This window comes from Rhinolophus hipposideros (genome assembly GCF_964194185.1).
Source record: "Rhinolophus hipposideros genome assembly, chromosome: 20".
Taxonomy (NCBI): Eukaryota; Metazoa; Chordata; class Mammalia; order Chiroptera; family Rhinolophidae; genus Rhinolophus; species Rhinolophus hipposideros.
The window spans coordinates 4,839,308-4,852,069 of NC_138066.1; the positions used below are offsets into that span (position 1 = coordinate 4,839,308).

At 46.5% G+C, this 12,762-nt stretch overlaps 1 protein-coding gene across 13 annotated transcripts in view; it reads right to left on the reverse strand.

Moving 5' to 3' along the window:
* COX10 (cytochrome c oxidase assembly factor heme A:farnesyltransferase COX10) overlaps nucleotides 1-12,762 on the reverse strand; it is a 167,712-nt gene that overhangs the window by 41,920 nt on the left and 113,030 nt on the right. The window lies entirely within an intron of this gene.

Here is a 12,762-nt window from a genome sequence, read left to right on the forward strand (position 1 = left end):
GCGGAAGCTCTCCACGACCCCCCAGCTTTCTCACCTCGGTATGGGGGGGCTCCTGGCCTCTGGGCCGGCCTGGGCTTCCCAGAGAGGCCTGCCCCCACTGCAGGACACTGAGCATCTGTGGCTCCTTCCTACCTGATGTCGCCTTGTGTCCCAACATTGTGACAACAGAAGAAGGCCCTCCACACTTGCTGCGCGTGTCCCTAGAGGCACTGAGTTCACTGGTGTTGTTATGACCCAAGAGCCACACTAGTGAATGTCTGTCACCACCCAGGTGCTGGGCAGGGAAAGTATGACGCTGAGGACACACAGCAGGGGGCTGACCTGCTCCAGGGGAAGGGACGTCTGGGCTGAGCTCGGAGGGACAAGTGGACTAGAACAGGGAAGGATGCGCAAAGGCCTTGAGCAGGAAGACGGGTGGTGGAGTCAAAAGAAGACTGGCACATGTAGTAGGATTCATGGAGCTGTACAGCAAACGGAAAAAAGGTCAGTTTTACTGTACGAGAATTAAACAACAACGACAACAACAAAAACAAAAAGCAAGGCCAGTGTGGCTGGAGTGCAGAGAACAGGGAACACCATTCAGATCAGGCTAGAGGGAAGATGGGCAGGGCCACAGCATGGAAGGATCCTAACGTGTGAGAGAGTGTGCGTGTGGTGGTGGTGGTGGGGGAGTGTGCTGAGGAAAGGGGCATGTGTGAAAGCGCACACCGGAGGGGCCCACAGCAGGTGTGGAGAGATCACTTAGGAGACGAGACGGAAGTGGTGCCAGTGGAGATGGAAGAGGATGAACTTGAGAGGGGTTTAGGAGGTGTGGGTGACAGGACGTGCAGGCAGAGTAAATGAGGAGGATAAGGACAGGGCGGCACCAAGGGCAGCTCCTGGGTTTGGGATCCCTGGTGACGCCATTCAGAGAGGATGAACCGGGAAGACAGGAAGGCAGCTCCTGAAGGTGACATCCTCTGAGACCTCAGAGGGAAAGTGGCACCCAGCAGCTGGGAGAGGGACCTGAGCTAGGCCATGTACCTGGGAGCTCCGGATCCCCACATCTACTGCTGAGGAAAGCACAGTGTCTAATCGTGAATTACTTGTTGCTGAGTTTCTTACTCGAATGGCAACAACTCCTGAAGGCTCTGTTCACTTTCCTTTGTATCTCCAGCAGGCAGAGTATAGAGAGCACTCAAGACCACTTAAAGGGCCCTCAAACTCGTCAACGGGAGCCCATGTGTACAAAGAATTGTTTTAGTACAAACGTCCCCGGGTCACTGTTCTCCAGCACTGATGTGTGACCGGTATGGCAAACTATTAGGACTCTGTCCCCTCGGCCCCCTTCCTCCCTCCTCTGGGAGGTCTCAGACGCTGACTCTGTTCCTTGTTTCTGACACCGAACTGCCTCTTGGGGGTCCCTGAGAACTGACACCTTAGTAACCACTGTGTAACCTACCCTGCAAGCACCGTCCTGCACAGAGAGGTTGAGAATTTATAACCAGAGTCCTATTTCCTATTTAAGGTAATGAGGCTCTTTTAAAACCCTCATCTGCAGGAACGTTCAGAAAAAGAGAACGTGGGCTACTGCGGACACAGAACTCACCAGGACAGAAAGCAGTTTAACTAATTCATAATCACTGAGAAAGTAAGTCTGGGACTCAAAGGTCCCAAAGGCCCCTGTTGTGCACATGCCACCGAGCATGAGAAGGAATGAGCCCCTCTTTCAACCTCTCATCTGCCTTCCTTCACAGTGCGGGCTGCAGAGTGACAACAGGCACAGGCCCTGCAAGTCATGTAAAAGAAAGATGATTTTCATTCGTATTGTTCCAGGCAGAAACTTCCCCATTTCTAAATTAAGTTTATCGGGCAGCTGCTGCCTATCAAGTTAGAACTGGCTGAGTGCTGAGACGTAAGAGGGACGGGGACCCACTTTCACGTCCATTGACAGTTTCCCATGGGTTCTGTAAGCCAATCGATTCTTTCCAGTGTGGGCGGAAATGTAACAAAGACTTGCTCGGAGGGTTCCGACCTTTAGTAGCAGTGCTGCCAAATCCACGTTAACCCTAGCTATAAATAACATATGGATATACCTTAATTCACGCAAACACACTCAAGTTTAATAATAGAAGGAGCTACTATTTGTTGAATCCATTTGCTTGGTAAAGAGAAGACAGGTGTTTACCACATGCCAGGTACAGTTATGGAGCGAGAAAGGCCGTGGTGAACAAGACAAAGCCCTGTCAAGGTCTAGGGGGAGAGACAGACATAAACACAAGTAACAGAATCAAAATAGGTTGACATAATGGGGACCACGTGAGATGGACTGCTTAGGCCTACTTGGGGTGGGGGGTATGGAGGTTGGAGGGAGTGGGGGCTGGGTGACATGGGCATCCATAAACCTGGTTTAGGGTGGGATCGTCCCCCAGCACAGCAGGTTGCCACAGGAGGCTGGGTAGCAGATGGTAGGGGCCAAGTGAGAAGCAGACAGGCAAGGGAGTGCAGAGGGTGGCCGACCTGACGCCTTTTCCTCAGGTGTGAAACACAGCGGACCTGCACAGGTGAGTGTGTTCATGGCGGAGGCAGGATGAGTTCTATTTTTGGCCTTGTGAATGCCGAGGAGACATCCCGGCTACATGCCTGTGGCTGTCAGGCCCCACGCATGCACGGGTGGAAAAATTATACAGTGTATGCTCCAATGCTCACAGCTGCCCTTCCCATAGGTGCTTTTACTCTCATCTTATATAAGATGAATTAACTTGCCCCAGGGTATTCAGCACTACCAGCACAGTAAACCAGCCCCACTTCTAGAAAACTACTGCCATCTAGCCACTCAAATTAGTAACAGTGGACTGTTGGGTGGTCATTCAAATGCCAGTGGAGCTGAGCCTGATAGGGAGGCCTGTTGGAAGGAGAAACCGCAGAGGCATTTTCCAGTTTATTAAGACTCCTGGTACCTTTAAAAAAAGAAAAAAAAAGGTTTGTTTCCATGATAGGCACACCTTGTGTTACTGTGCTTCCCAGGTATTGCGCTTGTTACAGACTGAAGGTCTGTGGCAACCCTGTAATGAGCAAGTCTATCTATTGGCTCCATGTTTCCTACAGGCTCAGATGATGCTTAGCATTTTCTAGCAATAGAGTGCTTTTAAATTAAGGTAGGTACTTTGTTTTTTTAAGACATAATGCTACTGCACACTTCATAGACTACAGCATAGTGTAAATATAACTTTTATGTGCACTGGGAACCAGAAATCTGTGTGACTAGCTTTACTGTGACTCTGGCTTTTAGTGGTCTGGAACCGAACCTGCAATATCTCCGAGGTGTGCCTGTACAAACAGACACTATTTCTCCTGATAGTGAGTACTCCTGGGAATTAGAAGGCACAGAAGAGCAGGTTGGGCCATCCGGGTACAGCTGAATAGTAAACAGAGTGGCAGAAGGCGACTTCTCTTTGTATTTTGATGGAAACAGAATGATCTCTGGATTTTAAAGGGACCAGTGCTGTTAAAGGTTCTCAGGGCATCGGGTGGGTCACTTTTGAGTCTTCTGAGCACGATGTACATGGAACAGCTCACCCCCAGCTCATGGGCGGTGTCACATCCAAAGGATCTGAATGGATTACAGTCTGCAGTTATGACAGCCACAAGCACAGGGGGAAACCGACAAGTCCAACATGTGTCCAGTTAAGAAAAACAAGGTCAGTGATAACTTACAAACGGGGGAGGGAATAGGATAATTCAGAACTCAGTATCTGTTTTGTTATCAAACTCAGCTGGGAAACCAGACTTGAAATGGTTAAACTATGAGGCCCAAATGAATCTTTCTTGTTTTTCTCAAAAGCCCCCTTTTTAGTGTGCCAGTTGGAGTATTCTGTTTTGCTCAATACACATTTTCAGTTATGCTCCGCTTACAATAACAATTTAAAAAAATCATTTTCATAAGACTAGCACGCTGTTTTCTATGTGAGAGGAAATTGGGTATGGGTTTGGCTCATGTCACAAATGAAAGAGCTTTAGAAATCACAGCTCAGCCTTAATGGGTTGTAATCGGAAAACCACCACCCCCACATAGTTCTACTTGATGGGCTGCAACTGCCTCTGCTCATAGGAAAGATGTAAAACAAATTACTCTCTTCATCAAGATAAGGTGAACTGGAACAGGAAGACTTGAATGATTATGGGGGCTGTGGTGGAACCCACCTTCCTTGTGCGGTAAACATAAAGCACTCAGCTTACTAACTCAAAGGCCTCACCTCAGCCTCACTCTCTGAGGAGTCTGTTTTTATTGGGCCTATCTTCTGCAATAACGAATATTCACTGTGCGCCCACTACATGACAGCCTGTTGTCAAGGCTGTCTGCTGGAGTCTGGCCAGGGAGAGAGACAACACTAAGGGGATTGCAGCCCGTGGATGTCACTTCAGGAGCAAGGCTTGTGGGGAGCACACAGAAGGAAGACCAAAGTCAACCTTGGAGAGGTCAGGGAAGGCTTCCTGGAAGAGGTGATTTGTAAACTGAAGATGGTTTCTGAGTTTCAACCCAGTCATACAAACTATGCATTTTCTGCTTCTATTAAATGTATTTTCTCATTTTCCTACCTAACTGCAGAGTCTTTGTACATATTTGGTTTAATCACATCTGGCAGAAATGACGGCTTCCTTTTATTTTAATCAAATATTTGTTGGTCTATGAATATATAAAATACTGGAAATCTGTGAAATAGGTGGCCTATCTGTGGGTATGGTTCTCTAGATGGCAGTAACTTCCTGAGACCATGATGCCACAATCCCAGCTCAATTGCAACTCCAGAAGCTATCCGCGTGTCCAGGGCAGTATTTATTTCCCTCCACACACAGAAAATTGTTGCAAAGCACAACTACGATGCTGTGTGTGTCAACAGGTGGCGAGAACCCTTCTCTCACAGCACCTTGCTCTGACTGGGGAACACGTCGGAAACATGTATCTCTAAACTCTCTCAAAACCTCTATCAATCATCTCTACACCGTACCAGCTGGGGGAGAGTCTTACCCATTGCCACCTCTACTCAAATCTAGAAACGCTGTCTAAGCACACTTCCATCATTTTGTTGCCAAACAAAGAAAAGGCCATTCTAGCCAAACGGTTTCCCAAGAGAATGGAGACAAAACCTTTCAAGTCGGAGCTCTGACTCTATGTGCTCTTCCCAGAACAATTCCTTTTGGAATGGAGTTTGGTGGTTTCGGCTTGCTTTCTCTGCTGCACGGTGGACTTACTTACATTCAGCCCCTTCCCACCCCACCCGACCCACTCATTGTTATTCACTGTCCACGCATGGCCTTGAAAAGGATGAAGAAACACAGCTCCAGTGAACCTTGGTGCTGGGTTTGGGGGTGTTCCCTCCCAGTACAATAGGCTCCCTTTCCATGCGGCCCTCCAGAGCTTGTCTGTTCCATGACTGGTTACATTGGTGCTGTCAGGGTTATACGGTTATGTAAACTGAGAGCTGGCTGGGGAAGGAAGGCCAAACCCAAAGCTTCATGCTCACAGATTTCAAAGCCTTTCTTTTGAGGGTTAACACAAAGGAGCTTGTGAAACAGATCAGCCTCCACAGTGCAATAGACTTCTTTGGTGGTGCAGATAAAGGGAAGAGGATGTGGGGCCAGTTTATCAACTGCATAGGGACAAAAGGGAAGATTAAAAGTTCTCTGAAAATAGGAAATAGACTTTGGCAATAACTGTTTGCCCTCAAAGAATTCTTTGGAAGTGACTTAGGAGTAATGAAGAGACACAGGAGGGAGCAGACACACTCCCCCCACCACCTTATTGTAGGAGTCCCACTGTCCAACGGGGTCACCTGGGAGGTTTCATTTGAAGGGAAAGTCGAGAGTAAAGGAAGTACAAAGCTCTGACTCTGAAAAAAGGGCTCCCCTCTCCTTTTCTCTTCTTACCATTCCCCTAGAGGACAGTTTAGGGAACCTGTGGGTTCCCTACGAAATTCAAATGCTCCTTAGCCCCTTAACTCACCTTCTATCTTTATCATCCCAATACTAATGTCCCTTGAACCGTACTGAAGAGATGTGCACTCTGGGCCAGGTGCTCTGTCACCAGAGGCTGCCTTACCAAGGAAGGCATGACCTAGCTCCCTAAACGCTTGTGGTCAACTGGTCAACTATGGCCAACCCAGCACCACTGGCAAGACTGGAATGCACATAATAGTTAAGTCTGCCTCCAATGACACCACCAGTCTTGGGTCTAGCAACATATTTCTAAAATGTTCTTTCTCAGCCTTTTTTTTTTTTTTTTTTTGTCTTTGAAGAGAATAGCGTTCTAAATATTGTTCGGTATGCTAATATTCCCATGAAAACATTCCTTGTTCACTCTGTCTTTAAAAATATCATCTGTCTCTTTTAAAATATCATTTGTCTTAATCTGAAGCTCTAAGTCTAGTTATGAAAAAATGTCATACGAAATGAACACAGACACTCATGTTCAAGTTTGATTTCAAACTGAGGCAGTATTTTAAAGGAAATCTTTAAAAGTGCTTGGGTTAAACAGTGCCTGGTACTTAGTAAGCCCTCAAATATTTGTTGAATGAATGAGTGAACAAATTCCCTCTATTCTATTCTCTTATCCTGGAATAAAGGAGGTAAATAAAGTGCAACAGTATTTAACATTTTGTAGTTTACCAGCCGAGGCTAAAAAAACTCCTTCTCTTTTTGTTACTGAAACCATCCATCTGCCAAATGTCACTTCCTGATAAGAGCCCATTTCTAAGTCCTCATTTGTAACTGAATGTTGTCTGACATAATTAATGTTTACCACACAACAACATTTGAATTACAAACCAAAGGCAATTTACAAATCAGCTCTACAAGACTGTCACCCAGGCCCACGCCTAAACTCTCAAGACCTGGGATTTATTTAAATTTAGGAAAAATGACAAAATAGAATCTGAGCTTTTTTAAGAAATAGGGGTGATGGACAGAGAGGTGGCCTTGGCCAGGGGGAGGGGGAAGGGACTCTAACCTGAAGCCTTTGAGATAAACTAAATAGACTCTAGAGATAAACACTGTTGAGAGGCCTAATGTGTGTGGCTCCAGGTCTGCTGGGAGCTGGAATGTGGGCTGCTGGGCACTTATCTGTAGTGTCCCGCCCCCTCCCCTTACTAGGCCCTGGCAGGCCACTGCCCTCATTGCTGTCCACTGCATGCGCATGTCTGTTTTAAGGCACAGCTGGTCAGACCAGGGAGCAGAAGCAGTCCTCTCGTGTGGCCTTAGTTTTATTTGGTAAGCATTTGTAATATTTTCTGCTAACAGCACTTAAACTTAAAAAAAGAAAAAACAAAAAGAAAAATAAAAGAAAAAGGCAAAGTAATTAGGCAAGTGGGAGGAAAAGGGAGGAAGGCCTCACTCTTAGCCCACGAGGCAAATGCACGCAGGTAAACTCCATTATAATGATGACCTCACTGCTGTGACAGCCACTCAGAGCACTTTCCGGGCTGAGGCCTGGCCTTTTACCCCACAGCCCTGCCTGAAACACAACTCCACTGAAGGCTGTTGGTGCTGCACACTTGGAGAGGAAAGCTAGCTCTTTACAGTTCTTGTTACAGCTATAAAATGGCAAATATCAAGAACAACTAACATTTGTTTAGCTTTCACAATTTCCACAGTCTAACCTGTTTAGTTTTCTCCACGCCGCGCCCCACATCTCCACGCCGCGCCCCACATCTCCACCCTGGCTCCTTCACCCCATGCTGGATTACCAGAGGGGCAGACCAAGCAAGCACAAGCTTTGGACTCACATCAGTGGGGCATCTGAAACAATGAGACATTCTTTTACACTATCTGATAACAAAAAACAAACAACAAAACAAAAAACAACAAAGTAGTGTGTGGGGGGGAATCAGGACCCTAATGGACCATCCTTATCCTTATTTTATATCTTATGCCTTCCCAGGTGGAGGGAAGGCAGCAAAATCTCTTCAATGCCTGCGCCTCTGGAGGTCTTCCTTGACCCGTCGCCACCACAAAACCCACAGAAGATCTAGCTGCTAAGACAGAGAAGGTACTTCTGAGCATTTCCGTTTCCTAACTCCGCAAGCCGTGGGATACATACCGTTTTCTACAGCTATTGATCTTACATCTTTCCTCCCAACTAGACAGTTAGCTCCTTCAAGACGGGACCTTCACCAGGACAGGCTGTAGGATTCCCATTTCACATCAGCCCTGAGCTGCTTCCTCTCCAGCCTTGCCCCCCATCTACTGAGTGCCCGGAAAGGGCTGTCGCACAGGTATCCATGGTCAGGGTAACCAAGTGACAAGAATGACGGTGCTGAGTATTTGATATCCTGGCTGAGTAGCCATGTTAGGTGGGGCAAAGGAATGGAATATGTTCAAGTGGGATTGCCTCCCTTCAAACAGTTATCCTTCATCCATTCCCACCTGCAGATTCACTGATATTCACAAGGTGCTCATTCAAAGGACGATCAGATTGATGCTTCACTAAACACTCAAAGGATAAATTTTGACTAAGGAGGTGAGGAGGGTGGGGGCAGGCCTAAGTTATGCACGGCCCTCCTGGAGAGGGGAAGGAGTGGGCAGGGGCCTGAGGGTAGGAGGTGAGGGAAGACACACAGGCTTGGGAGGGCAATACAGGAGGGCTTCAGCAACTTACTGGTTTCCAGTACCATGGAAGACCCAACCTGCTGCACAGTGTTAAATAATCTGAAGCTGGAAGCCCGCTGGGTTGCTGCGTAAGCCTCCCATGGGTCTTTATCACCTGTCAGTAAAGTATAACTTTCAGCAAGGCAGCCCATCTCAGACCACGTCGCTGCCCCACACCACTGCTCTGCTTTTCATGTGCACAAACCTCTCTAAACGTGCTCCTCCCTCCTCTTGGAAAGCACTTTCCCTCAATAAGCTGGTCATGACTTCATTCCGCAGCCATTCTGCTCCAGTCTTCTTGGACCAATTTGGGGAGGTTAAGAGAGTTCTCCACCCTCTGAAGATCCCTTTTCTGTTAAGATCCCTTATTCTTAGCTCAGTCAGTTGTCTGATTACCTTCCTGCCTGTCTGTCCCTGAAGATGCTGAGGTATGGTTTCCATTAGGACAGGGCCTGGGTTTTAGTGATTTTTGTATCTCTTAGTGCCCAGCACAGAGTAGGTCCTCAACTGGCACCTGCAGAGTGAAGCAATCAGGGGGACAAGTGTATGAGGTGGTGAGCCCCAGCAGTTCCCAACCCAGGCTGTTCAGCTGAGTGGGTGATCTCCCAGCCTCTCTTACACCCTCCTCACGTTCCATCTCCTTCTCTTCTTTACTATCAGGATAGTTCAACAGTATTCCAAAGACGTTTTTACTCATAGTCTTCTCCAAACTGTTCACAGTCTTTGGAGGTTCAAAGATAAAATGGTTTGGACATGCCACAGAAGAAAGGCCGTTTCTTCTTAGAAGGGCTCTTGCAAGCAAACAAGTCCCCTCAGATGAGAACCCAGACAAGCGATATAACCTCTGTGGCTAAGATAAATGACACCATTGGTGCATCTCAAATACCATCTGCCCATGCCCTTTGCCCAGATGCCTATGTACTTCCACGGTGTCCTAACAGCTAGAGCTCTCTGGTTCTTCCTTTTCAGGCTGGTGGTCCTCAAAGTGTGGTCCCTGGGCCACGGGCATCAGCATCAAATGAGAACTTGTTAGAAATGCAGATTCTCAGGTCGCACCCCAGGCCTACTGAATGAGATTCTGAGGCAGGGCCCAGGAATCTGTGTGACAAGCCCTCCAGGGGATTCTAGTGTGCACTATGGTCTGAGAACCATTGTATAGTCTAATACAATGCCCTGTTACTTCAAGTACAGACTCACATGAGGAGCACGGAACGTTATTCGTAAGGATAGTAGTTGTCTTTCTATTTCTAGGCAGTCTTGTCTAAATGAACTTTTCATGAGGATGAAAATATTTTACATCTGCACTGCTAGCATGGCACTATGAGCCACGTGCGGCTGTGAGCATTTGAAATGCCGCTAAAGGAACTGAAACTGAATTTTTAAGTTTGTTTAGTTTAAATTTAAATAGCCACATGTGGTTAGTGGCTGCCTTATTAGACAGTGCAGTTCTAGAAGATGGCAAAACTACATAAAATCATATTTAACCTAGTTCCTAAAATCCCAGTAATAAAAATCTTTAAATGTACCCTCAGAGTCTGCCTTGTTTCTTCCTATTGTTTCCTCCTGTATAATATCTTTACATAGCTGATGCTCAGTAAACATTTGGCAACGGACCCTGGATTAACCTAGTTTTGTCATCTGTGAAATGGAAGGTACTTATTCAATCATTCATTCAAAGATGTACTTCTTATCTCCAGTTTGCTCTATCACATTAATGCTTTGAAACTTTTTTGAAGCAGTTTGAAGCATCATGTAAAATAGCATTATCCTTTATATATAAACTTAATGAGGCTTTAGGTATCTGATTTGATCTGTGGTAAATTAGAAATGGGAGCACTAAACTGTGTCATTACTGTGTGTCCTGCAATGCATCTTTAAAATTTATAGAAAAAGGATATGATAGAAGTCAATCGCAAAAACTGCTAACGGAACTTCTCTTTGTGGTTACACAAATCTTTCAGAATGCTCTGCTTTATACTGGGGTCAGCTCAGACAGATGCCGGGTCTCATTTGTCAAGATAAATATGCATTTTCATCATGCTACCTGAAACAAGGGCTAGCCTGGCTTGCAGCTGTCCCTTCATTAGTGAGTTAGTATAGAAATGATTAAATTTGGGTTACACAAAGACTATCCCCAAACAATTTTTTAAAAATTTATTTCAAATATGTCTGTGAGCAGTTTAGCCAAATCCAGACTATCCTTGAACAGGCTCCTGCCTGAATGTGGCCCTACGTGGGAGGACTTTTGCAAAGCTCTTTCTCTCTCTGGCCTCTAAGGACGCAACTCTCGCCAACACATGCTGAGGCTCAAACTCTTTACAAGGACACTGCCTGGGAGTATGACCAGGGCACTGGGCCCTTGGCAAGAATCTGGGTCCTAGGACCCTGCACAACACAAGTAACCAAGTTCTCCACAGCCCTGGATTTGACTGCCCTCACCTATCTCCAGTGACACCTGTCCCTGCAGCTATAATACCTGAGAGTAACCCTGGCCCTGTCTGGGATTCCCCAGACAGAAAAGTAGTTCTGGGTGCCTTGTTCTTTTATGCCAGGTTTGGGGACGTTGAATAGGGTTCTGGCACTGCTGGCTGCGTGGGGGGCTGTCTCCATTAGACAGGCAGGGGGCCTGGAGCAGGGCATGCAAGTGTGATGTAGTACTCGATCACCGTGCACGGGAGGACACCAGAGGTTGTAGAGCTGGGGAAGTATTCACTTTCAGGGTCTGCACCTCGCATGGCTGGGCAATCACCAGAGAGGTTTGGAGAGTTGGGTTAGGGGAGAGAGGGAGTTTGGACCAAGTCAAGGTTGGGTCTCGAGGCAGAACTGAGGAGGAAGAATCTGACCAGGGGTTTGGTGGTATGCAGTTGTACTCTTTACATTTAAACTGTAAACCGCGCACGCATGTGTGTGTGTGTGTGTGTGTGTGTGTGTGTGTGCGCGTGTGTGTATGAGTGTAAACTCAGACGTCATCTAGTCCAGGGATGCCGAACCCATGCTGTCTACCCTTCCCTCCCTCACCCAAGACGGGTATCACTAATGGACCCCAATACTCTTTCTCACCACGCCTGGAGGCACCTCACAGCTTTCAAATCAACAGCCAGGTAACACTTATTGCTTTGAATTTGCAGACCAATAAAATCTCATGACTTTCTTGATCTGTATTATCTACCCAATGTAAGAGTTAGGACTACTTAATAATAACTCATTTAATCCCCACAACAACCCCACGAGAAGGGACCAGTATTGGCACCAGGTGGGGACGGAAAGGAGACAGTGGCACAGAGGTCACGTGCGATCCAAAGGCGTCCAGCTATGGAGGTGCTCCCAGCCCAGGCCCCTGCGCTTCACCGCTTGGCTCTGCTGTGAAAGAGCCTCCCACATGGAAGAGACTCCGGCTGCACGTTTATCACAGAGCAAATGAGCATGTCCATTTCAGAATATTATGTTTGTAGATTCATGGAATGCCAACATTTACAGGATATTAAAACCATTCTCAGAGACAATCATGGTAAAGGTGTAATCATCTTTGTAAGCTTGCCAAATCAGAGTCTAAGAGCTTTTATGAAAAGTTTCAGAAATGTGGCTTACGGGGCAATGGTTTATGGTCAACTGCCTTTTGATCTCTCATGTGAAAAATATGTACTTACATATATTGCAGGAAACCTCACCACTTCCTTCCTAAGTGTTGGTCAAAAACACTAATTACTTGACTAATTAGACTGTGAAACTTCCCTTACAGATGGTAAAAATGGACTATTTTCACCCCACAAATTTAGTTGTGACACACCACCAAAAAAAAAAAAAAAAGTAGAAAAGTCTCAATGGGTTTATTGTAGACAGCATGAACAATTTAAGCAAATCATATAAAAATAAATTAGAAACTAATGAAAATAGGCTGTTCTTTCCTAAGAGGGGAAATAACCCGGATCTGTGGGAGTAAAGAGCTAACGCAGTAGGGCTGCCGATGCGGCAATATCCACTGTGACAGGGGCAGACACCTTCTCCGTGATGGGGGACAGCCCAAACGAATCACCAGTCCGAGCCTGATTCGTGGTTTCTGGGTACTTCCTTTTAATTGTGCCTCTTGTCACAGGCTGAGGCAGCACTGCCTCCTTTGTTTTCTCTCAGACTTTCCCAAGT